We start from the raw sequence: 26,698 nt of genomic DNA, 5'->3' as shown, positions 1-26,698 counted from the left end.
TGCTGGGCTGGCGGCCACTGGTCGTGTTTTCTCTCTCATTTGGGTTTTTTCCATACTTAAAAAAAAATTTAATGACACAAGTAACACACAGCCTGGGTAAGAAAATCGGCAGCCAGAAAGCAAGAGCGCGGTGATAATAGTCGCCGCCACCCACCACTCCGATCACTGCGGCTGCCCCTGCAGACTGCGGAGTGGAAGGGGGCTTATCCTGTACGCAGCACTTTAAAATCCGCTTGGGGTTTTTTTGGTGATGCTTTTCCAAATTATTTGGAGTCTCTTTGCTCTCTGGGTCTTGATGTTTCCACCTACCAAATAAGCTGGTTATATACTTTTCCTGCCATTCACTTACTTCTTTGCCCGTATCCGCGCCCCCCCCCCCGCCCCCATCCATCCATTGTGAACCTGAGCCAGGTGCCAAGGAGCCGGTGGGGAACAGGCCAAGTCTCTGCCCTGCCAGCTCTCGCAGCTCAGTGAGAGAGACGAGGAGAACCAAACTGGACACTCCGGTCTGTAGGAAGAGCTTAGGGAGCAGGGACAAGGGAGCGAGCACGCTGGGTGCTGTTTCAGGCAGGGGGGTCTTTCATGGGCACCTGTTCTGTGTCCGGCACCTTACGCACTTTGCCCTTCACCCTCACAACTCCGCAGGGTCCTGCTATTATCCTCATTTAACAGATGCCACGGCTCAACAAGGGACAGCATTTGCTCAAGGTCACACAGCCACGAACATGAATGGAAACGTAGATCTCTTCCGTCCCCGAACCCGTGCACCTGCCGGGGCCCCAGGCCCTGTTTCCCTGCACACTCCCTGGATGACGGTGTGCTCGTCAGGAGAGAGCTCGCCCCTGGCGCTGGTGGAGGGGAAACGTCCTTGGCAGAGCTGCTTGGCAGAGCAGGCTTTGTTTAGCCTGGGAACTGGGGCCGCCTTAAATATACAATGCCTAAGAAAACACCCGAAGAGGAATCTGGCACGGGACCGGGGTTGAGGTGAGGCGGTCTCCCCTACCTTATGCAGGCTCACTTATCTGCAGAGGCGCGCATGTAACTCGATATCCACATTATGGGCGCAGTTATCCCGACCGTTCCCGAGACCCCAGTGTTTGAACCCCTAGTAGAAATCAGATCCAGATCCGGAAGGAGAGAGACAAATCATCTGTGTTCCTTCCCGGACACGTACTTTCATTTTATAGCAGCAGAGGCCAAGACCCCCGAGGTGCAGCGACTTTCCCAGGGCACCCAACCTCGGGCTCCGCTCTTTTTTGGTTCCGCCCCTCCCCCCCTCCGCCGCCCCCAACTCCTTGGTCTGTCCCAGAGTGGAAGGGCTGTCTGCACCTTCCTCCGCCTCCCCTCGCCAGTTCTTGGAGCAGCGCTAATGTCCTGCTAATGGTTTTAATGGTTCCCCAGCAGCGTGTGAAGTGGTGCGCGGCTCCATTGTTTAAGCAAGCCCGCCTGATGGAGGCTCTTACTGGCTTCCATTAACCTCTGCCTCCCTCGGCTCTGCCGCGTGCTCCTGGCCCGGAGTCTTCCTTGGGTCCTGGAGGGTCGCGGAAGAGAGGCAGAACTCCTCCTCCCCCTGACACACGTGTGGGGCCTGCAGGGTCGGTAACCCCTGCCCAGGCCCTCCCCCCTCCCCGGCCTGCTCCTTTCAGGGGGCCAGCGTAGGGCAGCACTGTTCTCAGGCCGCACATGCTGCCCACCCATCTAAACTGAGGGCCTTGGAGCCAGGCCGACACAACCGCGTCCACCAGCCACCCACTGTGTGACTTTGGGCAAATGGCTTTGGCCTCTCCGTGCTTCTTTGTCCTCACCAGTTACCTGAGAGTGAGTAATACTAATACACCTACCTCACAGAGTTATTTTAAAAGTTTAAATGACACAAAGGGAGTTCAGTGCTGAGTACAGTGCCAGGCACATAAGCGTGGAAGAAGTTTCAATGACCTCTACTGCTATTGACAGTAATATTATTATACAACTTGTGTTTAAGAGACACAGTGAGTGACCTTGAACAAGAAACCAGGGCCATAAAGAGGAATAAGACAATGTGGTTGCTCTCAGGGACCTCTTCTCGGTAGAGAGGACAAGGCGGCAGCACGAACCCTGACCCAGGTCGGGAAACAGGAACAAGAAGTGGGGGGTGGGGGTGGGGGCCCGGGGAGTCCGCCAGGTGTCTCAGGGACTCGCACTTACTTCAAATGGGATTCGAACCGGCAAAGCAGGTCCAGGGGAGGGAATCTGAGAGGTAACAGCTCTAGGAGGAGGACCTGGGCTGGCGAAGGCCAGAACGAGTTTGTCAGAAGGAAGAGAGGAGGAGGAGACAGAGCATGGCCTTTCTGGGAAGCCAGGCCACAAAAGGGCCCTTCCTTCGTCAGCTCTGGGGAGTGAGGCGTGGATTTGGGTGGGAAATGAGCACAATCGGGGGCGGGACTTTCTCCGTCTCCCATCTGTCTGAGTGGAGAAGGAAGCAAGCCCGCTCTGAATAGCTCTCTCCACAGTCACTTATTTTTAATTGTGGTAAAATACATGTAATATAAAATTAGCCATTTTAACCATCTCAAATGTGTAAGTCAGTGGCAGTCAGTCCGTTCACAATGTTGTGCAGGTGTGACCACAAGATTTTCCATCGCCCCAAACAGAAACTCTATAACCTTTAAGAAATAATTCCCCATTGCCCCTTCCCAGCCCCTGGCAACCACTGTTCTACTTTCTGACTCTAGAAATTTGACTGTCTAGGTACCTCATGTAAGTGGCATCATGTATTTGTCCTTCTGTATCTAGCTTATTTCACTTGCTGTTTCAAGGCTTGTGTGTGTTGTAGCACATGGCAGAACCACATTCTTCTCGCGGCTGAGTACTATTCCATTGCATGGCTGGATCACCTTGTGTTTATCCAGTCATTCATTGACGGGCACTTGGGTTGTTTCCACCTTTTGGCTAACCACATTCACTTTTTTATCAGTATCTTTTGGACCAGGTTGTGGGACACAGCGGGATTAGAACAGGGTTCTGTTCCTTCTCCCTCTGAGTCCTTATCCCTTTCTGTGGCTCTCTTTTCTCATGCACACTCTTCAACCTCCCTCCTGCTCAGAAGGTCCCCAAGAAAACGGGCACACTCAGTGGAGAAACACAGTTACTGGGTTTTATAGTGAAAACCTGCCACTTACTTAAACAGTGCCTGACTCACAGGACTGTCAACCTGTCTTGAGCCACCTCACCAGAGTGCTGACTCTGACACCCAGGCTTTAGAGTTCGATAGCAACAATGATTTCCTGCTTCTCCTTTCTCAGGCTGCCCTGCAGCTTGGGCAGGGCATAACTCGCAGAAGAAACAGCAGAATGGGAACTTTGCTGTGTCCTCTGCTTCGGCTCAGTCTGTGTAAAGCTTTGATGGTCTCTTAAGAAAGCAGAGGTTCCGATGTTTTTGGTTTTTTTATTGAAGAATCATCTCCATGGAATAGAAACAGAATGGAGAACGTCTAACCCGCTAAAGAAAATTTAAAAACAACAACAACAAAAACAAACAAACCAAAAAAACAACAACAAAGAAAAATTGACCAGCCCAGCAAGAATAAGGAAACGAGGAGATAAGAGGAGAAACAACCAAAAGTATCTTTGCACTTCAGTATCTTTATACTGAAGAGAAAACATGAGTTAGCTAACAGGAACAAGGCCAAATGCCTATAAATCACAATAAATATAAATGGGCTAGATTTCACTAGAGTCAAAAACGGATGGGTTTTTTAAATGGCAAAATCTATTTGGCATTAAGTTATAAGAGACATATTTGTATAAGTAAATGTTCAAAGCAAAAAAAAAGGCATTAAATAGAGCAAAGAAAGATACTTTATGCTGATCAGAGGCATAGTTTCCCAGTATAATCTCAGAGCCTTTTGACCTTGGAGGTCTGCCCTTGAGGGAAGTTGAGGAGGTCAGTTGTTCCTGTTGAATGTAAAAAACATCTTAGGCTTCCCCAGGAGATGCAGTGTCTTTCTTTCACAGCCCTTGGCATCTTCGCCATCATTGCTCTCTTCCCATTTTGTAATTTTTGCTGCTGCCTTGCTGTAGTCTCTTCTCCGGACCAGTATCTTCAAACCTTGAGCATTCCTGTGCAATCCCTAGAAACGCGCCTGGTGCAGACCCTGGGGGACCTGTGAGGATGTGGGGCCGGTTGCCTGAGCCACCTGGTCCCTCTCCTGCTCTCCGCACCGAGGTGTACTGGGACCACCTCTCAGTGGAACCAGCCTCCTTCCTTCCTTCCCAGTTCCTGGCCTTCGTGCCTCTTAGACACCATCACCAGGCCTCTGGGAGCTGCCTGCCTGTTACTTGTTTTTCATTTTTATGTATTGATATTTTTTAAGAAAGAGAGAGGAAGGTGGGGGGGGGGAGACACTGATTTGCTATTCCACTTATTTATGCATTCATTGCTTGATTCTCATACGTGCCCTGACCAGGGATGAAACCCACAACCTTGGCATCTCAGGACGATGCTCTAACCAACCGAGTCACTCGGCCAGGGCCTGTCATTACTTATGTTATTATGATTGTGTGTGTGTGTGTGTTTCATAGCGGAGCCCGTTAGCATCCCAGGATTACACTTCCTTCCCTCCGATTCCCTGGAGTTGGCCACCGCCCCTTTTTCCCAACCTTCGCCCTCTATCTTCTACTCTTGTTTACGGTGTGTGTGTGTTTTGTCATTTTTATTTTTATGTACTCAAATATATCCATTTATTTCTTTAATGGCTTCTGCATTGAAGCCTTTAAAGGGCTAACTCTTCCCCACCTCCATGTTTTCTTCCAATAGTATCATAGTTTCTTCTTTTCTTAGGAGACTGTTTTTTAAAACAGTTTTAGATTTACAGAAAAATTGAGAAGATACTACAGATCTTTTACATTACCCACCCACCCCATTCCCCCCATTATTAACATCTTACACTAGCACGATACATTTGTTACCACTAATGAGCCCGCTGTTGCCACAGCACTGTTAGCTGACGCCCACCGTTGGTTCCCACGTCCTCAGCCCCTGCCTGGCGTTCTCCTTCTGTTCCACGGTCCTGTCCGGGGCACAACGTGCTTTTAGTCGCCAGGTCTCCTTCGGCTCCTCTCGGCTGTGACAATTTTTCAGCCTTTCTTTGTTTTTGATGACTCTGACAGTTGGGAAGCACACTGGTCAGGCATTCTGTAGAATTTTGGGATTTGTCTGATGTTGTTCCCAGTCCGTAAAGTCGGGGTTACGCGTTATTAGGAGGCAGACCCCAGACACAGAGTGCATCTGTGCCACCTCCTGTCGAGGGTCCCTGCCGTTAACATGGCTTGGGACCATGGCGGTGGCCTCGGGCACGCCAGGCTGCGGTGGTGTCTGCCAGGTTTCGTCCCCGTGAGGCTCCGAGTTCCGCCCCACTCCGTGGTTGTTCTCTGGAAGGAGGTCACCTTCGGAGCCCACACCTGAGGAGCGGGGACTTACGCCTTCCTCCCTCGAGGGCGAAGTGTCCACATGCATTATTTGGAATTCTTGTGCATGGGAGGTTTCTCTCTCCTTTCTTATTTATAAATTCACTCAACCGCTTTATGTGGTTATTTACTTTATGTTTGGGTTATAATTAGATACTTCATTTTCTTGCTTAAATTGTTTTAGCTTTGGTCACTGGGACCTCTTTCAGTTGACTCCTGTGCTATTTTGACAATTCCTCCCTGACTTTTTCTTTACGTTTGTTTTTTGTAGGATTCCATTCCATTTTATTCTGTTTTAATATTTCTTTACTTTCTGGCAATACAGTATGCTCCAGGCTCATCTTAAATATGTCCTGCCCCAGTCCCAGAATCAGCCACATCTCCTAGGAGCTCTGGTTCCGTGAACTGGAGAGGCACATGAAAACCCAAGATCTGGGTGTTAGGTGTGCTTCTTGCCGCCGGGGCACCCTTTCTTTGAGACCCTCCCAGCTGACAGAGCCAAGTACATAAATGTTTTTATTTTTCATGTTTAATCTATGATCCATTTGGACCTTGTCCTGGTGTATTCTGAAGCGTGGACCCTGCTTCGCCCTTTTCCATCAGCCTCCCCACTCAGAATCTGTTTTCTTCCCTCTGATTTGAGTTACCACCTTTGTAATTTTCTAAATTTCCATCTGGAACGGAATCTACCTCCATTCAGTCCATTGGTCTCTCTGTCTAGTCGTGTGCCAGCTCCACACCATTTTAAGTTTTAGGACTAATGCGGCTTAATGTTTAGTGGAAATGGTTCCCCTTTGTTGTCCTTCTTTTTTAAAGTTTCCTTGGCTTGGGAAAAAAAAAGAGTGATTTGGGAAAAATTGTTTAATGCCTCAAATTTTTTCATGCCCTTCTTAGTGGGGTAAAAATACTGCAGTGGCACCACTGACCCGACCGTGTAAACAAGAGGCTTTCACTGCCGGCCTTTCTGTTCGCGCAGAAACGGGGGGACTGTGAGCCGGGCCCACCAGGAGCCTAGGGATGGCATCTGGGGGCTATAAACATTGACAGCCCAGTGCCCCCATCCTCCTAAAGAGGTGTCACCCAAAATAGGGCATTTCTGAACTTGAGAGACAATGTTTTCTTAGCAACCTCTATTTGGAGGAGATGAGAGAGGAGTGTAAACCCATTGTCAAACATCTTTGTTTTGGGGGCGTTATTTTAGTCATCAATATATATCGTCGAGAATCTCCAGGTGCTTTCTGGAAACTTGCTGCAGCTTCCAAACACTCAGAGAAAACGAGCACCGCCCGGGCAGCCTGGGTTGGGAGAGGTCTGCTCTCTTCCTTCTCCCTGCTTCCCTGAAGCTGTGGGACAAAAGCAGAAAACAGCTGACATCCAGGAAGGAGTAGAGACCCGCAAGCCTAAACCATTTGTTGTCCCTGTCAGCTCCTAAGGACGCAGTCCCCTTCCAGGCTGCCGGAACCCCCCCCCCCCCCACTGCAGCAAGGATGCAGATGTGGCCTTTCAACTTCGTTATCCAGGAAAAAAAGCACGTAGCGCCCATAATTTACTGACGCAGGCAGCAGAGCTGCCCGGTGCCACGAGTAGGATCCTGTGTGCAGGGCTGGCCTGGGATGCTTCATCCGTGTCAAGGGAGAAGCTAGGGCAAGGTCAGGTGCTGGTACCCAGGCCCCGTAATCGGGAGGCAGCTGCTCTCCTCGGAGCCCCCGCTGTGAACGCCCTGCGAGGCGCCCTGGGCATCAGACTCCCTGCTCTGTCTCGGAGGGTGAGGGAGACCCAACAGGAAGGGCGGCGTCTCTCCTCTCCCGGCCGAACCGGGAAGGGGTGGCTTGAAACGTCCAGATGGTCACTGAACCTACTGCTGACCTCGTGACCCCCTGAATTCTGGGCCCTGGCCTGACTGAGACCCAGACGGGCCTTGGTGTCTTGTGGCTAAGGTCTGTTGGATTTTTGTTGGTGTTCTTAACAACTAATCCCCTCTCTCCAATTTTCAGAATGTCTCCTCCATCTAGAGCAAGTGGGATGTTTTGGGCAGAGCACTTTTTCTCGGTGCTCCCTCTTTGTCACTTGTTTTTGAGGACAAGACCCTTGGTGGTTTTGTAGAGACTTAAGGCTCTGAAGTACAGGCTGCTTGGCCTCTTGCGGCTGCGCGTGCGTGTCGGTTGTGGCTTTTACACAGGTTCTCGGCCCACCCTGACTCTCGCCAGTCTGATGGCCCCTTCTCATGTGGGGCCCAGATGGTTCCCAGCACCCCAGCCAGGAGCTGCTGCGGGAGACCCTGCCCCGCTCAGTGGGTGGGTGGGCTGCGGCTTTGTAACCAGACCTGGAGGATCCAGGAGGGTTTCCGAGGCTTCAGCAGCTGATGTCTAGAGATCAATTAGAGATAATGGCTTTGGGTAGGCTGGGAGAAGCACAGCCAGGATTGTTCCTGGTTGTGATTGTGTTTACCTCGTTAATGGGCCTTAGGCGGGCTGGCGGCTCCCCCACCTCCACTCAGCAGGAGACAGAGGCTCCTGCTCACCGTCCACCAGACCCTTGCCCTCCCTGTGACCCAGTGTTTGCATGGCTTTTAAAAACGGTCCTCCTCCTTTCATTCAGAAATCACTTAAGTTCCTACTGTGTCCTGGACACCGTGCTAAGCACTGAGGATTCAACAGCAAAGGAGACAGATAAGAGGCCTGCTGTCAGGGAGCTTGCAGGCTGTAGAGATGATAAACAGGTCAATGGGGGGAAATACACAAAAGTGAGGTGTTTAAGGCGGAGAATGAAAACAGGGTCAATGGATAGATTGTGCCTGTGGGTGAGGAGGTCTCTCGGCAGAGGTGGCACCAGGCCCAGACCTGAATGATAAGAAGTGGCAGCCCCTGTGGCGATGAAGGGGAAAGGGCTCTCTGGGTGGAGCAGACAGTGAGTGCAAAGGCCCTGGGGCAGGAACAGCAAGCGGACTAGAGCAGAGGGAGTGAGGGGGTGGCAAGCCTGGGCTAATCTTGACAGCGCTGTCAGGGCCTGCCAGCTGGGTACCGAGGTCGTATGTGCAATGTGAAGCCTTATGGGACATCTTCCTCTGACAGGCGAGAGCAGATGCGTAACCGGGGGTGATGGCGAGTGGGGGCAAGCACCCAAGAGGGCGCCTAGTGACTCTGGCTTGTTCTAGGGGCGGCCCTGCCCCTGACCAGGTGTCCGATCTTTGTTTCTCCTGCTGCAGCTTCCCTGTGAGTGGGGCAGCAGGCTTGGGCCCGATTCCGGTGGTTTTCAGAGTTGGCTTTTTGACAGAGAAACCCCTTTCTTCAAGGAAATTATTCAGGGAGGAAGTCCAGTGTATCCAGGGTCAGCCACAGGCAGGCGCGTCACAGGCGGCCCTGAGAAAGGGGACCAGAGCTCCACCCACCCACTCCTCCTACCCTCAGGCAGCCCCTCCCCACCTTTGGGCAGTGCCCCATCACAGGGCCTGGGTAGCCCTGTGCTTTCGGCCCAGCACAGAAGACAGCCAGATAGAGGCTTAGCCCTGCATGGCCTCAAGCAGCCCCACCTCAGGCTGGGCACTGCTTTCTCTCTGGCAGCTTTCTCCCCGGCAGAAATGAGTGACAGACTCCATGCCTTGCTAGGCCCATGGTCATTTTAAGGCTTAGATGTGTGGAATGGCTTCAAGTACCTCAAGCAAAAAGAGGACTGAAACAGAAGAAACTCTCTAACGGGAACACTGCTGCAGCTCAGGAAGTGCCCAGGCACGCCTGCGCAGCAGCCTTGGTGTCCGCACTCCTGCAGGGTCCGTAGGTAATGGAAGTGAGTGTCTGGCTTCCCAAAGAACCACAGTACACTCAGCAGGGGCCCAGACACAGCCCCCTTCTCAGTCTCTTCAAGAAGCTGACACTCTAGAGAAAAGGTCTCCTGGAAGTGGGGTTTCTTGCTGTCCAGTTCATCCACAAACAGGAGGACTGTGAATCAGTCAGAGATGCTTTTGAGTAAAAAGTACAAAAACCCAGCTGACTGCATAGCAAAACATGAAGTTTTTTTACTCCTAAATCAAAAATGGGGGAGCCATTGTTAGTGCTGATGCTGGCAATGTTGGGTTTGGGTCTCTGTGATGTTGTTGACCTTCTCCTCATGGTTGCAAGGTGGCTGCTGTTGCACCACCCATTTGGTCCACATTCAAGGGGAGAGGAAGATGGGAAGGGGTGGTATAAGCTTAGTCCAGCAAAGCCAAAGCTTTCCCAGAAAGTTGCCAATAGGCTTTTGTTGACATCTCATTGACCAGAACAGGGTCACATGGCCACCCCCAGCTGCAAGGGAGGTTGGGCAAGAAAGAACTGAATTTCCCAGCTCTTTCTAGTTGAGAAAGGAAAGGGAGAAATGTGGAGTCCCGGTGTCAGGTAAGTTAGTTCACAGTACCTGCCACGGCCCAGGCTCCATGAACTTGGTTTGACAATGCCCTTGGGTGTTAAGTTGCCAAGTGCCATAGCACTCACAACAGGTGCCCACACATACACGGCAGGAAAAAGGCTAGTAAAAGAGAGAAGCAGAGAGGAAGTGGAAAGGAAGGGGAAGGAGAGGAGGGGAGGTAAGGTGAGGGACAGGAACGATGGTTGAGGGGCTTCTGTGTGTCAGGTACCCCAGGGAATGGGGGACGAGGCTCAGTTTCAGGGAGCCTGAGAAACTTGACCAAAGTCATAGAGTTACTGAGAGGAAGAGCCCACCCCCTCCAACACCAAAGCTGTTATTTCCCAAGGGAAGGGGAGGGAGAAGAGAAAGGGGGAAAGTGCCAGCCAGGGCAAGGACCGGCCCTGGCCCGCAGCTGAGCCTCGCTGTCAGCTTCATGGGGACAGGCCCAGGTCACTCATCTCACCACCCCAGTCCCTGCACCAGGGTCAGGCCCCGGCATATAGTAGGGGCTCAACAAATGTTTGTGGACTGATGTCTGTATTATTAATTACTTCTTTCCCACACTATCTCCATCATTAATGATCATGAAGTTGTGGACAGGTTCTCTGTGCTGGGCACCAGTCCAGCCCCCTGTAGGCATCGCTGCATTTAAGCCTCAGAAACAAGTCCCTGCTGTTGTCCCCTATTTTATTTTATTTTTTTATTTTAGAAAGGGGAAGGGAGGAAGAGAGGGAGAGAAACATCATGTGTGGTTGCCTCTCACGTGCCCTTTGTTGGGGACCTGGCCTGCAACCCAAGCATGTGCCCTCCCTGGGAATTGAACTGGCGACCCTTTGGTTCACAGGCCAGCACTCAATCCACTGAGCATGCAATCCATTGAGCCACACCAGCCGGGGCCTCTTGTCCCCTATTTTAGAAACCAGAAAACCAAAGCTTGGAGTGGTTAAGTCACCTGCCTGCCTGAGGTCGCACCAAGGAAAGGCCTGAATGCAAACAAAACACACCCCGAGTCACCTGCTCCCTCCTCTGCTCCCCCACCCTCCATGCAGACCACCAATCTCCAGACTCCAGCCCCCAGCAGCTCTGGCTCCGGAAACCTCAGCCATCACCCACCCACCCACCAGCCACCTGTGGGCTCTGTCATCGTGGGATTTCAGCCGAAACCAGGAAGTGCTGTCTGTCCCTTCCCCTTGGTAGCCCCCTCCCGTTTCCCAGCATGTGTGTCTCAGTGCTGCAGATGAAGTTAGCACTTTGCAGCCGGCATAGGGGCCCTCTCCTGCCCCAGTCACCTGCTGTAGAGCCAGCTAGGGCTTCCTGCAGACGCCCCAGTGCCAGCCTCCCTCAGCGGCTGCACAGAGAAGCCTTGGGCTCCGGCCAGAGGTCGAACGCCTCCAGCAGCCCCGGCCCACTCCCAGTCCCCAGCCTGAGGGAGACCGCTGGCTGCGCTGAGGGCCCGGGCTGGCTCTGGCGGCTTCCTCGTTCTGGTCTGCTGCAGGCCAGTGGGGCGCAGCGTCACACAGTCCAGCCCAGGGGCCCGCCTCAGCAGGGCTCACCGTGCACTCGGGGGACCAGCACACCCTTGTTCAGACCTTGGCTTGGCCACCAGCTCCCAGTGCTGTGACCGTGGGCACGTCCCCTGCGTGCTGTATCCTCACTACTGGGTGACTGGGTGAGTCATTTAGTCTCCCTCGAAGAGCCCCTACTCTGTGGGTGTAAAATGGCAATTAAGATTGACCTTGTTATTTGGCTGATGAAATAAGGTAACATGTACTTCCACCCAGCACGCAGCTGGCGCAGTAATTGATTATGCTGAGCTCTGAGCTGCTGGGCCATGGGAAGCAGGCTTGGCTTTTGCTTTTGTTTCTCAAACCTTTACTGAAGTATAACATGCACACAGAAGAAAGCATATATCCTTAAATGGATAGCTCAGTGAATTCTTTCAGACTGAATCCATCTCCTGTGACCAATTCTCAGATCAAGAAGTAGAATGGCTGTGGCCAGTGTGGCTCACAGGTTGGAGCGACACCCTGTGAATCATAAATTGAAAGGTTGAGGGTTCGATTCCCAGTCAGGGCACATGGCTGGGTTGTAGGTTCAGTCCCCAGTTGGGGCGCATATGACAGGCGACCGATGGATGTTTCTCTCACGTTGGTGTTTTCTCTTCCTCTCTCCCTCCCTTCCCCACTCTCTAAAATCTATGAGCAGGCCCTCTGGTGAGGATTAAAAAAAAGGCAATAGAACACTGTCAGCACCCCCAAGGCCCTCCGTGCCCCTTCTAGTCAGCACCCCTCAGCCAGGGCGACCCGCCACTGTCCTGGCCTCTAGTAGCGTACGTTGGTTTGTCCACCCCAGAACTCACGTGAAAGAGTCATGTGGCGTGAGCGCCTCTGCCCACAAGCGCACGTTCGTGCGAGCCCTCTGCACTGAGGTGCGCAGAGCCGGCTCGTGCTGTCCTGCTGCTGATGAGTGTTCCAGGTGCCAGTGCACCACGACGCCCACTCCCTGTTGGTGGGTTCCTGGGGCTGCTGCAAACAGCGCTGCTATGACCAGCCTGCGGTGCTCATTCCCGGTGGGCGCACGCCTAGGAGGGCAAGTGCCCGTTTGTATCCGGCCTTGGGGTCTGGCTGAGCCTCTCGAGAGGTGCTGGGAAGGAAAGGAGAGGGGAGAGGTAGGAGGGCACTTTGTGGGAGTTACGAAGCAGGACCCATGCTGAGATGGGTGTGATTAATTCCGGCTCCGCCGCAGACCTCAGGGCTGTGCTGGGCAGTGGGCGAGACAGGCTTCTGAGTCATGCCGCAGTGAGTTCCTACTACGTGTGGGATGCCGCAAGGGGCTCTGCCATCGGAGAGCCTGTCCCAGCCCCTGACAGCTCACCTCCAATCGGGGAAATGAGGTGTGACACAGAAAACAGGAAGTGACACAGGGCATTAAGTGACAGAAGCCTGAGAGAGGCCCGTTCCCAGAGCCGGCTTGCTGGTCTGTGGGACTGACCTCACGAGTTCGGGGGACCCGGGTTAGGTGGGGTTGGAGGGTGTCTTTGCCCACCACCCAAAGCCTCGTCCCCCTGGTGAAAGCCTACACGTTCGTCAGTGCCCGACCGAGGCGTCACGTCTTCAGTGGAGCCCTCAGCATCCCCCGCGTCCTTCTCACACGCTGGCGCTTCCTTCCCAGCAGGCCCCACAACTGCCAAGTACGAACCAAATTTGCATCCTACGATCAGAAACGGTGTGGCCATTTATCTAATCTCTTTCCCGCTGGCCTGCGGGCTCCACGTGGGCGGAACTGTGTCCGTATTATTCATTGCTTCATTCAGACTCATGGTGCCTGGCATGTGGTGGTGGATTCACACTCATTTGTGGAACGATCATGTGCCTGCAAGCATGCGTGATCAAAGGCCTGGAGAGGGCACACGTGGGTAGCCAAGGGGCCAAAGATGGTGAGTCTGTCTGAAGCACGGTCCACAGTTTGGGGCAGGAGCTACACAGTCAGCAGAGCTGTGGAAGGCCTCGAACACCAGGCCAGAGAACTACACCTTGATTCTGCCAGCAGCTGGGAGCTGTGGAAGGTTTTAGATTAGGGGATTGACATGAACAGAGATCAACTGATGACATTGTAAAGCAACATATTCCTGAAAAGACTGATGAAACTAATTTGACCTTCGTTGTAGCTGTTAGGAAAGTGTATTTCAACAAGTCAGACTCTTTTCCTTGTATCCATCATGGGAAATTATCTTATCTAAACAGAGAAGGAACGAGGAAGCAGTACTGGACTGTGTCTCCTAGACTTCAGAAAAGGTGTCAAACTGCCCAGGAGGGTGCAGCCCCCCGTGCAGAGATCAGCGGATGCGAGGAACAAATGGGTGGGCCGCACCACAGCCCGCCCGCGGCTCGAGCGTTTTGAACGCGGTACATGTGAGACTGTCGGTGCTTCCAGCCAGGCTCCTCTTTCTCCCTGGACACCTGCCCCGCTCACCACCTGTCACGCTCCTCCTGCCTTTTCTCGGTTCAGAGTACATGTCCCTCCTCCAGGAACCTCCCCCTTGCCCGGCCCCACAGGTGGAAACGCCCCTCCTTTCTCCGTAACTGCGCTCACGTGGAGCGCCTCTCTACCGCAGCGTGGGTCTGACTGTCTTCATCATGCTGGGGCAGGAAGAGTTCATGGGAGCAGATATCACGATATATTCTAGTGCTGTTCTCCTGGGACAGGAACAGATCAATAAAATGGAATAGACAATCCTCAAAATAATGGGGAATTCATGTACTATAAAGATGGCACTTCCAATCAGTGGGCAAAGACGAGTTATTTAAAAGATAGTACTGGGACAATTTGGATAGCCATTAAAAAATAAGCTAGATCTGCACCTCACTACTTATATGCAGATGAATTACAGACGGAATAAAGATTTAACTGTAATGAAGCTATAAATGCTCTAGAAGAAAATATGGGCGGATCACTTTTATAATCTTAAAGTGGGAAAAAACAAACTTTGTTTTTACCAGAAGCCCTAAAGCCCTAAAGGAAAAAAAAGCTAATGGGATGATATAAAATTTCCATACGGCAAAAAAAAAAATCCCTTCATAAACAAAATAAAAAGACCACAAAAAGAAAACATATTTGTAAAATATATGACAAACGATTAATTTCATTTCCAAAGATTCCTTACAAAAACTTTAAAAAGAGAACTGCCAACCAAAGTATCCAAATGGAGACATGGACAAAGAATATAAACAGACTGTTAGAGAGAGGAAGGGAGGGAGGGAGGGAGGAAAAAAGAGAGAGAGATAAGTGACCAGTCCACACAATACACATAAACACAGGCTCACACCCCCAGACGAAGAGGGCAAAGGAAAATAGGAGATGCCAGTTTTTCACCTTTTCGATTGGCCAAGATGAAAGAGATGGCTGATACCCATCACTGACAAGCGTGCAGTGAAATGAGAACCGCCAGGCGCGGCTGGTGGCTGAGGGAACTGGTGCAGCGTTTGCGGAGAGAGACAGGACCATCACTGTGAAAATTTAGAGTCCTGGCGGCGATAAAAGTTCCCATTTGCCAAGTACTCCTTCTGGGGAAAGATCAAGCGGTGCTTCGTGGCCCAGCTTCTGAAGTCATACACCCTCGTTTTCCAACGAACCCGTGGGTTTCACGGCCCGTTCTCCAGGGCGGGGATCTAGGGTGTGGCACCAGGATGTGAGGGTCATCGGGGCGTCTTGGAGGCTGGCTACCACAGTTTCTAATTTCAAAGGGGACACTTTGGTGTCAAATACTACATTAAACACACCACCTTATTACCCACTTTGTAGATAAGGAAACTGAAGCTCACGGAGGTTGAAGTATGGTGCACAAGGTCGCTTGCCTGGTGTCGGAGCCAGAACTTGAACCGATCCCATTTGGGGAGACTCTCGCTCTGGACTCTTGGCTGGCCCTCCCGACTGGTCTCCCCGCTGCCGCTCTTGCTTCCTTACACGCTCCTCTCCTCTGATCTGAAAACACAGTCCGTATTCCATCATTCGCCCACTGTTAGAATGAAATCTACCCCCTCACAGTGGTGTACAAGGCTTCGTGAGCCTCCTCACCCTCACCTCCCCCGCGACGCCGCCCCTCACCCACTGCCAAGGATCACTGTCCTGTCCCTCAAACATGCCAAGCCCCCTCCCACCGCAGAGCCTTTGTGCTGGCTGTTCTCTCCGCTGGAAAGACTGTGCCCCAGGTCTTCACCCAGCTGTTTACAGGGTGAAAGTCCTGGGATGGACTTCTGCCATCCCAGCGTCAGGGCACACGGTGGCCTTCCCCGACCACTCAGCCCAGAGCTCACCCTTGTCTCCCCGCTCAGCCTGCCTCCACTTTATCCCTCACTCCCCCACCCTCTGCCTCTCCTTGACATGGTCTCCACCTCAAACCCTACATCCAAGATCCAACCAGGCTTCCAACTCGGCATGTGGCTGCTATTCCTCTTTCATCTCGTGATTTAGAACAGTCAAATTAGTAACAGTGGATCTTCTGAGAGTTCAGGACAGATCCAGGTTATGATCAGATCTAGGTTAAGCATTTGGGGGAGAACAGGATGTAAGTGGTGCTGTATCCTCGTATTGCATCCCTTCAGGACGGGGGCACGTTGTGTCAGGCGGCCCCCCTGTGCTGCGTTGGATCACTTGGTTGGGGCCTGTCTGGTGGGTCTCTCCATCGTGCAGATGCATGTTCCCGCCTGTCGTTAATGAGTCATTTGTAGGGATAAATGGGTTTTTTTTTAATGCTTTGAGATGTTTAAACAGCATCTGCTCTGGCCATACTAAGATCCTGTTATTCCCAATAATAACCCCCTGGTTCCACCCTGGCTGGTGTGGCTCAGTGGATTGAACCAGCCTGTGGACCAAAAGGTTGCTGGTCCGGTTCCCACTCAGGACACATGCCTGGGTTGTAGGCCGGGTCCCCAGATGGGGCCTGAGAAAGGCAACCGATCGATGCTCCTCTCCCACATGGATGTTTCTCTCCCTCTCTTTTTCCCTCCTTTCCCCTGTCTCTGAAAATAAATAAATAAAATGTAAAAAAAATAATAATAACCCCCTGGTTCCCATGGCTAGGTCCCCACTTGTGGACAGGCCCCTTTCACCTAGGAAGCTACAAGGAGGGGCTGCTGCTTAAGAAGCACCATGGAGCAAGTGCCCCACCAGCTGTGCATTTACCAAAGCACCCACTGTTGCAGAACCTGGAGGAGACATGGAGGCAGCACTGCCCCCTTAAGTGGACAGTGACAGCCTTCTCTGCCATGGTCCCCCACCAGACTGGGACACAACATTGGGAGAATTAGTGGTCAGAAACTAGGTCATGCAATTCCTTGTTAAGACCTGTGCTGTGGCCACTTTAAGGATGGAGGGAGTTGTCTAGAGGCACAAGGACGCTGAAAGCAGCCTACACAAGGTTACTCAAGGAGCGGCAGCTCCTGCAGGAGATTTCTGCAGGCTTCAGCACACATAAAACTTGTCTAATTCCCGGCGCTGCTAAACAAGCCAGGTTATTCCAGGGCTCCCAACTGCTTCTGTGGGTAGAGCAGGGCTGGGGCTGTTTTATCTTGAGGATGGTAGATGAGTTCACATTTCATGCTCAGAGAAAATCACTGCTCTGCCCTCTTGGGCAGTACTCTCTCTCTCTCTTTTATTAGTCAGAGAAGAACTGGGTTATTTGGGCTCAATTCCACCTTTGAACCTCAGGTGGACTTGGCATTATATTTCAAGCCCAGACGCCCACCACTGCTGTGAAATTGTGACTCGGGCCAGGAGAAGTCAAAGGTCTCTAGGAATGTGGTGGGAAGAGATGGGCAATCCTGGACCTGAATTTCTCATTTTTGGAGTGAGAAAGGAGTTTCTGTGTTTGAAACGCCCACACTTCCCTGGATGAACTTAAGAGTGGTGGCCACTAGTTCTAAAAGTCATTATTGGGCACCAACACGTGTGGCATCTCAGGTGGCGAAGCCTCCAAACGGTCTCCCGCCACGGAGGATGCAAAGTAAAGACGTAACAGAAAGCCGGGAAGAGAGAATTGGTTTGCAAACGCACTTGATTGCAGGGGTAAAAGGTGCTGACGAGTAACATATGAGTCATATATTGACACGAAATTCTTCAGCACGTGTGGAGGGAAGTCTGGGTGCCTCAATTCGATGTGTTGTCATCTCATTTTTCTAATGGGTGAGTATCCTCAGTTCTGAACCTGTGCTGTTGTACTTCCAACTCTCACCTGTAGAGGGAGACTTGTTTACCTCGGATTGTTCACAATGCAAAGCTTTCAGTGGAAGAAAGAAAAAAGGCATTTTACAAAAAAAAAAAAGTTGGAAGGTTAAAGGCAGTTTCAAAATTGCAAACAATTGCACTAGCTGTCTCGTTTTCTCTTCTTTGTTGGTTCCACTGTGAATGAGTTGTAGCGTAAAGTCAGTAGAAATTGCCCTTCCTCTTTGGATTCGACCCGAGGAACCAGGAGGTGGGATCGTTATCGGGTTTTGTTTGGGTGTTTGGCCATTTTCACACAGAATTCCACGAGAGCCGCTCCCCAGCCCTGTTAAAGCACAAGATTTTTCTGAAGACTGACCCGATTGACGGAGGGTGTGCATTTGGGGAGGGGGGCACCTGCCCTTGACCCATCTTCCCTGTCAGCTCTAATTCTGCTGTTTCGGGAAGAGCGTGTTCTGTTTCAGCCTGAATTTGAGGTTAGTCTGGAGATCCAGCCCCCCACCCCCACCCCCGCTTTCACCCCGCGACGCCCCATGCCGCCTTCTCTAGCACCCCAAACTGACGAGGGGTGTCTGCGCGGAGGACGGCGTCTCTGATCCGCGTGGGTCATCCCCCTCCTGCGAGGCTGTGTCTCCGTGTACAGCGCGCGCCCAGGTCTGGGATAGAGCTGCATTCTTGATATTATCCTATTACTTTACAACTGTAGCTAGCGCTCAGTAAGGAGCCCGCACGGTGTGGTCTAGAGGAGCACAATGACCGGTGGGAGGGAGCAGGGACCGAGCCGGTGGCAAGCTCTCGGGATCGCTGAAATGTTTGGGTGGGACAGGTGAGCCCAGCCTGGACTATTAGGCGCCCGCCTGGAGGAAGGAGGGGTGCAGGGGTGGGTGTAAAATAAGTGGTGGGAAAGAGACAAAGGAAGAGTGAAGAGGCGAGGTGGTGCGGAATAGAGGGAGGGGGAGGGGAGTGGGCAGCCAGCTGAGGAGCCTGAGCTTGAACTTGACCAAGAAAAGGGGGCCCTGAGGTGGGATGGGGGCCGGGCAAAGGGCCAGCCACGTGTCTGGCTTTTCCAGACCTGGGTCTCGCTCCCACGGCCCAGGGGCCCAGCACCCCGGGCCCAGCAGCCCCGCCCAGCGAGGACCCGCGTCCGCCGGGAACTGGGAGACGCGCGGGGGTCGAGGGCTGCCCGAAGGCCCCGGGGCGCCGAGAGTTCCTAAAGGTGCCTGAGTCACTTTCTTTGGGCCAAGTCTTCTCTCCTGGCCTGAACGCTGAGAGCCGGCTGTGTGCCCTCCAACCCCCAGCCAAGACTCGAAGACCGCGGCCTCCGAGAGCAAGGGGAGGGCACAGACCCCACCGCCTCCTTTCTCTGGCTCAGCCCCTGACTAGGATCTTCCTTGAAGCGCTTCCCCCTTAAGAGCGCTCTCCCCTAGAAGCGCACGGCGGTGCGTCCAGTGCGCCCTCATCACCCCCCCTACCTGGCCCAGCACCCCATCCTTCCTCCTCCTTTTCCCCCGCCCGCCTCTCCCTCCTTTCTCCTCTCCGTGGGTGCCTCCTTTTCCTCTCCCCCGCCCCCCCCCCCCCCCCCGTGCCCACTCCTCCGTCTCGCCCGCCCTCCACCTCCTCTTCCTGCTGCTCCTCCTACTCCCCTAGCGTGCGCCCTCCCGGCGCTCCCCTCCCCCGGCCCCCGCCCCGTGCCGGGTCCCGCCCCCCTCCCCCGCCTCCCCGTGCCCGGTGCCCCCCTCCCCCTTCCTCCCTCTCGGCCGCGGCGCCGCCGCTGCCGCCGCCGCTTGCCTGGGCCCTCCTCCTGGCCACCCCCGCCCCCGGGCCGGGCAGTGACGCGCCGCGGCGGTGCCAGCCCCTCTCCCCGGGCGGCCGCGGCGGCAGCAGCAGCAGCAGCAGCAGCTGGAGCTGTGGGGCTGTCACCGCCGCTCACTCGCGGAGCCCGACCGCCCGTCTCCGCCTCGCCTCGCCTCCCGCCCAGGTACGGAGTCCGGCCCAGATCCCGAGGATCGGGCAGTTTCTGGGCCCCTGGCCGCCGCCCCCCTCCTCCCACCGCTGCCGCCGGCCGTTGAGCTGCGGTTAAGGGGGCGGGGGGGCTGGGGGGGTTCCGGGGAGGGGGACGCGGGGGAGCTTCCTGCGCCAAGGCTGAGGAGGGGGGCGTAGGGAAGCGGCTGCGCCCTGGGCGGAGTGGGTTGGGCGGGGGGGCGGAGGAGTGTGACCGAGTGGTGGGGGCCGCGAAGGTTGCACTCTGGGGGCTGTGAGGTGCCCGAGAGGTGTGCCTAGCCCGGAGTGCCGGGGGTCGCCGGGCGCACTCCACTCCTGGGCCGCGCGCGCCGCGGGTCCTGGGGGGCGGTGATTGTGCGCGCCGCGCCGCGGTATTGTGCTGCGGCCACACCGTTTGCAGCGAGCTGGGCACCGCGTCCCGGGGAGGAAGGCGTTCTCGGGCGCTGGGGTGGGGGCCGGGCTCGGGTTGCCGACACCGCGGCCGCGAGAAGGGAAGTGGACTGTGTTTAGGGATGTGAGGACGGGAAGCGTTGAGTGGCAGGGAGGGGCTGCCTGCCTGGGCGCAGGGAGTTGAGACGAGGTTTGCAGAGTTGAGCCCACTTTGGCAGGCCCGGGTCCTTGCTCGGAACCAGCGGGCCCGGTGTCCCTCTCAGGTGTACGGTGGGAGCGGAAGCCGGGGGCGTCGGCGGCCCTCGGTGAAGGGGCAGTTTCTCGGTGAAGGGGCACTTGGGGCGGGAGCAGCTGTCCGGAGCGAGGGCGCGCGCCCGGGTGAAGTTAGATTTACACGGCCGCTCGCCGCTCTTCGCCTAGTCCCCTGGGCCAGGCACTTTGTCGTGGGGCGGTTCGGGGAGTGCCATTCCCATTTTTATTCCAGCTGCTGGGGTCCAGAATTGACCCCCCCATGCCCGCTGCTCCCACCTGGAGCTCCGTTTGCCCGAGTCTGGTCGCCCCTGCCGGGCGGCGCTTCCTGAGGGAAGTTCTCATTAAGCCTCGCTAATTAGCATTATTCCTGGAGAAAGGTTAAGGTTAGACCGTCCTTTTCCTTCTCGGGAGGCCCACTCCCCTCCTCCCCATTCCCTTCTCCCTCCTTCCTCCCCAAGAACACAAAAGCACAAAAAGAAAGTGTGAAGAGGCGCGGATCAATGGAGAAGCCACAAACCCATTAATTCAAATGGAATCTTCCCCCCCTCTCTAAAACATTGATTTTTCTTTCTGTCTGCTCTGAGGGGAGATTAATAACCTCCTGATTTCACCTGAAATGGTGTTTGGACTCTGTGATTTCCTCCTCTTTCTGAGAAGGATTGTGGCTTGAAATAGATTCTCCCTTGAGATAAAGCCCTACTTATCCCAGAATCAGCTGAAAACCCCAGCCGGGGCCCCACCAGGTGGGGCCTGTGACAGGGAGACTGGGCGGGGGGCTCCCACAACTCGGAGAGAGTCATCTGTGGATGGAACCAGGGGCCCGTCTGCCCCCTGCTTCTGGGTTGTGGGTTGGTGTGGGGGGAAGGCCTCTCTATGGCCGGGCCCCAGGGGTAGTTTAACCCCCAGGTAGTAAATTACCCCTTCATTGGAAAACCATTAGGGCCTAAATGTGTCCTTGAATAATACCAAGCTCCTGTCTAATCCCAGCTCCAGCTGGGCTTGTTTTATAGACTGGGGCTTTAAGACAGCACCACCTCCCACACCCACTGCATCAAGGCTGGGTGATGTCCCATTCAGCACCTTCCTGCTTCTGAAGCTGGGCACCGGGCACCCCAGGGCCTTTCCCCTAGTCCAGAAGGCTGACTTTGGGGAACTTGGCCTGCCCGGGCCACCCTGGGGCCATGTGGTGCCGGGTTGCCCCCGAGTTGCTCAAGAACTTTTTTGTCTGGTCTGGGCCCTTTTCTTGGAAAGAAACTCCTGCAGGGCATTGTGTTGCAGTGGTTCCTCTCCAGCCCTCCTTTTTAGCTGGAAGAACCTTGTCTGCTAAAGCCCATCTCTCCAGCCCCCTTTTAAAGAGACCCCTGTTCGTGGCAGAGCCTGGGGTATCAATGAGGCCCTCATGGTGAGGAGTGCTGGGAAAACGGCCAGTTGCCTTTGCCTAGGAAACAAAAGCCTGTTTTACACTCGATACACTACTAGGAAGGTGTTGCTAATGCTCACTCCCAGCATCCAGCGTCCATGGCAGCAAGGACAACAGAGCATTCCCATGTATCTGTGAATGTGTTTCTGGCAGACCCTGTGTGTTTGAGAGAGAGACAGAGAGTACCTAAAATGTGGTAGGTGATTGGCTATGTCTCAGCCCTCCCCACCCCACATTTCCCAGAAGAGCTGTGCTTGTAAGCAGAGGAGCTGTGTTAGCAGGAAGGAGTAGAATTGTACAGGGTGTGTCCCTGGGAGGCTGGCCTTCTACCCCGGTGGCCAGATGGGCTTGGGATGTAGCATGAAGCAGCAGCCTCGGGACCCCACAGCAGCCAGGAGCAGTGGGTGACTCAGACCACCCTAGGGTTTCACTTGTGTAGTCCCTTCACGACAGGGATTTGAGCCCTGGCTACTTTAGATCCCAGAAGGGGGGCAGGTGGGCTTCGTCTTCCATTAATAAGCTGTCTGATGAACCGAAGTAGTTAAGTTGGGGTCAAATATGGTTCAGTACCTTCTTGGCATGCCCAGGGGCTGTGTGTGTAATGCCTGCTGACATGAAGACAAGGGGAGGAATCGCCTCGCACTCGCACTCGAGAGTGCCCAGGGCCTGGAAGGGCCTGCAGGTGTTCCCGAAGGGGGTGCTCCCTTTCTACATCCCCGGGCCTGCCTGCTGGGACGGAGCTGGTGCTGGAGCAACTGCCCGGCCTTGTGGTCTTTTGGCAGGAGCTTCAGCCTCTCATCAAACAGACCCAGAGGCTGGACAGAGAGGGGGCCTGTTTCCTGCCCCGCCCAGAAGCACCCCCTGCACATCCCTCCCCGCTACCCCTCCTGTGAAACACACACCCAAGGCTCCTGGTCAGGGCTTGTGGCTTGCCGTTGCACGAAATTCTCAGCAAATTCTCCTCCTTTTCCTTCTCAAAGCCAGTGGAAGAGATAGAGTTACAGCTCTGGGGAAAGGCCTGGAAAATGTTGTGTGAGGCACGCCCCAGGATCCCTGTCCTGGAGGATGCAAATGGCTCAACTTCAGAGGCACCAGGAACCCAGTTCCCGAGAAATTGACCCCAGTTGTAAAATAATCAGGTTACTGATAGCACCTGCCCATGGTTACATGCCATGGATACAGGCGCGCTTCCACCATTTCCCTTCCGCTCTCCCGCTTTCTCCCCCTCCTGGGCCGGGCAGTGGTTGGTGCTAGCTTGCTTGCAGAGGAGGAAGGGCCTCCGAACCTGGGTGGAGAGAAACTGAAGCTGCCCATGAATTTTGGACCGCAGATAAGAGCAGGGCAGGCTCCTCTCCTTCTGCCCAGGCTGGGGTGTGTCCTGGGGGCTGGCTGGGTGCTGCCCGCCTGTCCCCTCCCACTCTGGAGTTCCCTTTTCAGGAGGGCATTTAGCTCTGTCACTCTGTGGACCCAAGTGGCTCAGGCCCTTTGGTGCCGAATAAATGGTGGACTTGACCGACAACGTGGGCAAGGCTGCAGGCTTCAGGGTGTGGGGGGGGGGGGGCAGAGGTAAGAGGAGTCGGGGCAGCTAGCTAGCCAGTCACGTGGGGTCTGGAGAGAGGGGGCCCAGAAGTAATGGATGGTACACACATTTTCAAATGCAAGTTTCACCGAAGTTTGTTTACAGGAAGAGAGAAATTAGCACACCAGATTCCCTTGAAATTCCAGGAGAGGAAAGCAAGAAGCCCCTGACTCATGACTTACGACCTCTGGGCAAGCGTGGGGAGCACCCTAGGTGTACGCACAGGCCTGCAGCCCTGCCACTTCCAAACCCGCACTGCCTGCCTCCGACAGGTCCCTCTGGACTTGGGTATATTTTGCCCCTCTGTACAGGGGCTGGTGGCTCTGAACTGTGTGTGCTGGTAATTGCCTGTGTAATTAGCTTGCTTCTGGAGCCTCGGCTAGTGTAAGCGGGTGAAGTCACTGCCTGCCCTCTGCAGCGGGGGTTCTGCTCTAGCCGATGAGTTGCAAAGGGGCCTTGGGAAGGCTGCTCTCCTAGGTCAGCCCTGAAAGCGGAGGTGTGGAAACTAAGTCTGGAACTGACTCTTAATGGACTTGATTGCTCACTTAAAAAAAGTTGCTGTAACAATAGTGTCAAAATCTTAGAACAGCCACTTATGAAATAGGGACTTGTGTACTCGTGTGGCAAAACCTTGGGATCCATGAGAAAACTTGCTTGGGAGAGCAAGATTGTCCGTAGATGGCTTGGGGGGGGGGGTGGTCCACAGCCCCTTCTCTCTCTGCGCTTCTCTTTCCCTAGACGACAAGGTTCTGGGGGAAAGGAGCCCGCCTTAGTCATCCGCGTCCCTCGTACCACACCAGCACGTAGTATATGCTCAGTAAGTGTGTGTCGGCTCTGAATGAGACAGTGAGCCTGTGGGTGCATGTGTGTAAATAGAGCTTTATTGTCCACGAGTTCCCTTTGGGCGTCATCTTGAGACATATTGTTAAGGAATCTGGTTCTTCCAACTGAGGGGAGGAAGTGTGGAGAGGCGGCTCGTGGTGTAGTGGCGCTGAGATGTGGGCTCTGGGCAGACTGCCTGGCTTCGGATCCCAGCTCTGCCGCTGGCCACGGAGCCCTTGGGCAGCTGGGGCAGGTACCAGGTCTGAAGGTAGGCCTGGCATGGGTGTCTACTTTTTGGAGGGAGGTTGTTGCCAGGAAATCTCGTAAGACCCTTGCCCCGAAACCCCTTGCATGTGGGCACTGGCTGCCCTTCATCTTTAGGTGATTGCAATGTCAATGTAAAATCGAGCCCACCTCTTCCCAGTCTGAGCTGCCAGAGAACGGGGGTGGGGGGGGAGGGGATCCCTTTGGTGTGCACAGTTAAGTGATCTGCTGTAGGAAGGAGACCTTGCAAGGCAGCTTGCTGCCTCTGTCCAGCCTGCCTGCTCACCAGGGCCCACATTTCATATGGTCTCCACTCACGAACTGTAAACAATGGGACCGACTTCTTAATTGTCAAACTAATGGCACATTGTCATTAAACACCAGTATCATGCCAGGCAGTTCAGCCAATTCGGTGAGTCTCCCTGGCCTTGCGGGGGGCTCCAGGAGCATACAGCCTAGTCCCTGCTCTTGAAAGGGCTTAAGGTTTTCTGGAGAAAGACAGGGCAGAGACCCATGGTGTACTGATGTGCCACCGCTGAGGGTGTGGGCCCGACTGACCGCCGGGGCTAATGGTCAGGCAGACAGACAGTGTAAGAAGAGGAACGGTGGCAATGGAGCTGGAGTCAGCCGAGAGGTGGCGTGTGTTTAGAATTTGGGTCATGGAGCACCACCGTAGGACGGGCGATCCAGGTGAGAGGGACAGCTGAGCAGAGGCTTGGAGGCAGGAAGGAGTGTGTGTCTGGGCCTTCAGGGTTGTATGCACCCAGCTGTGCCAATTGTTAGCTCCTGACCTCGGGTGAGTGCCTTAACCCCGTGGAGCCTCAGTTTTCTCATCTGTAGAATGGGGCTGGCGGCCTGCAGGAAGGGTGACATGAGAGGGCCCGAGGGAGGCACTTGGCACGTGATAAACTTTGGCTTTTGCTGTTACTGTTTTAAACTCGGCCGAGCAGGGCTAGAGTGCGGAGCGCCTCCGGTGCTGCACCTACAGGTTCCGACTCTTTCCTGCCCCTCAGTGAGAAGGAACCCTGTGTGTTTACTGGAGCACTCTGCACAGCTGTCTCCAAGTCAGAGCCAGCCCTGCCCGAGGTTGTGTGCGCTTTGGGAGGGGACGCCCCTGTGGGGCCGCCCCTCAAATCCACCAGCTCGTGCTGGGGCCCGGAGCGCCCGCATGTAGACACAGTGGCCGTCCCCACTCCCTGCGGGCCTCTGCGTGACGAACGCTCCCTGACCTTCGAGGGCCTCCTTGGCCACCCAGCCAACAGTCCTGCAGGTTCCTTTCTCCTCTTATGAGGCTTTGTTTTGCTGTGTACCCTCATCCCACCAACATCGTGTGTGCTTCCTGCTGACTGTCCAGCTCCCCCCCTGGGCAGGGAGCACCAGGAGGACCAGGACTTGTCCACCGCCGAATGTCCCAGCACCTGGAAAGGAGCTGGCACGTAGTAGGTATCCAGTAAATACTGTTGAATGAATGGGTGGAGCATTCTGAGTAGGCGGTGCTTCCAGATGTTAATAGAATACCCAGTCTTCTAAAATATAGTGGATGTCTCAACAATGCCCAGAGCCAGGAGAGGGCTTTCCTTCTTCTACCATGACTTTGGGTTATTCCCTGGCCACACTGTCCCTCGGGCAGCCAGGAAGGAGCACGGGCCCACGTGGGGAGGCCCCAGGTCCCGACTCCTGGCTCACAGAGCCCAGATGGGCTGCACCGCCAAGGGTCCTTCTCCCCCACCTACCAGCCTCCCTCCTCCCGGGTTTTGTCCAGGGAGCATATGGGAGAGTTTTGTGGTCTGTTTGGACCCTTTGTGCAGAGAGAGCTTATTTTGTTTTTAAGATTTTTTAAGATTTATTTTTAGAGAGAAGGGAAGAGAGGGAGAGAAACACTGAAGGTTGGTTGCCTCTCCCACACGCCCTGGCGACCCTTAACTCTTCCATTTGTGGAACGATGCCCAACCACACCTGTCAGGGCCAGAGAGAGCTTTTGAATGTGCACGTGTCCCTCCGGGCGTGAGAACACAGTCTGAGCGAACACGAGTGAGTGTGTTTTCACCCAAGGAGAAGTGTGGGTGGATGTGCTCATGTATAAGGTGCCAGTGGCGGGGAGGCAGGATAAGCGCATGTGTATATGTGTGTGTGGGGGGGAGGGGACAGGAGACCACGTGGTCTCCCTCCCCTGAGACTCGGAGTGTGCTGAGTGGGGACCCCTGAGCTGGGCAGAGCTGGCGACCTGGCCCGGCTCGAGTCCAGTGGCTTCAGACACAGAGGGCACGCACTGGTGCCGCACAGAAGCTGTAAATTCCAGGAAACTCCCTGCCAGCCCTGCGCGGTGGGGGAGGGAGCGGAGGCTAAACCACGCCGGTTCCCGAGCACTTGGACAGCAGATGTGTCTGCCTCAGGGACAGCAGCAGCAGAAAGTTCAAACTAAAGTGT

At 54.4% G+C, this 26,698-nt stretch overlaps 1 protein-coding gene across 3 annotated transcripts in view; it reads left to right on the top strand.

The window, feature by feature from the left end:
• NOL4L (nucleolar protein 4 like) overlaps nt 1-26,698 on the top strand; it is a 124,190-nt gene that overhangs the window by 68,008 nt on the left and 29,484 nt on the right. The window contains exon 1 of one of the 3 annotated variants that reach the window (XM_036009702.1): nt 18,346-18,369. The exons of 1 other annotated variant lie outside the window; for it this stretch is intronic. The gene's annotated coding sequence lies outside the window, so the exon portion shown is untranslated. Of the gene's footprint in view, nt 1-18,345; nt 18,370-19,349; nt 19,522-26,698 lie in introns of those variants that run through there. One more of the 3 variants, XM_028523845.2, reaches the window with a different exon arrangement.

The sequence above is a fragment of the Phyllostomus discolor genome, chromosome 9 (assembly GCF_004126475.2).
Source record: "Phyllostomus discolor isolate MPI-MPIP mPhyDis1 chromosome 9, mPhyDis1.pri.v3, whole genome shotgun sequence".
NCBI lineage: Eukaryota > Metazoa > Chordata > Mammalia > Chiroptera > Phyllostomidae > Phyllostomus > Phyllostomus discolor.
This window is presented reverse-complemented; position numbering and strand designations above follow the sequence as displayed.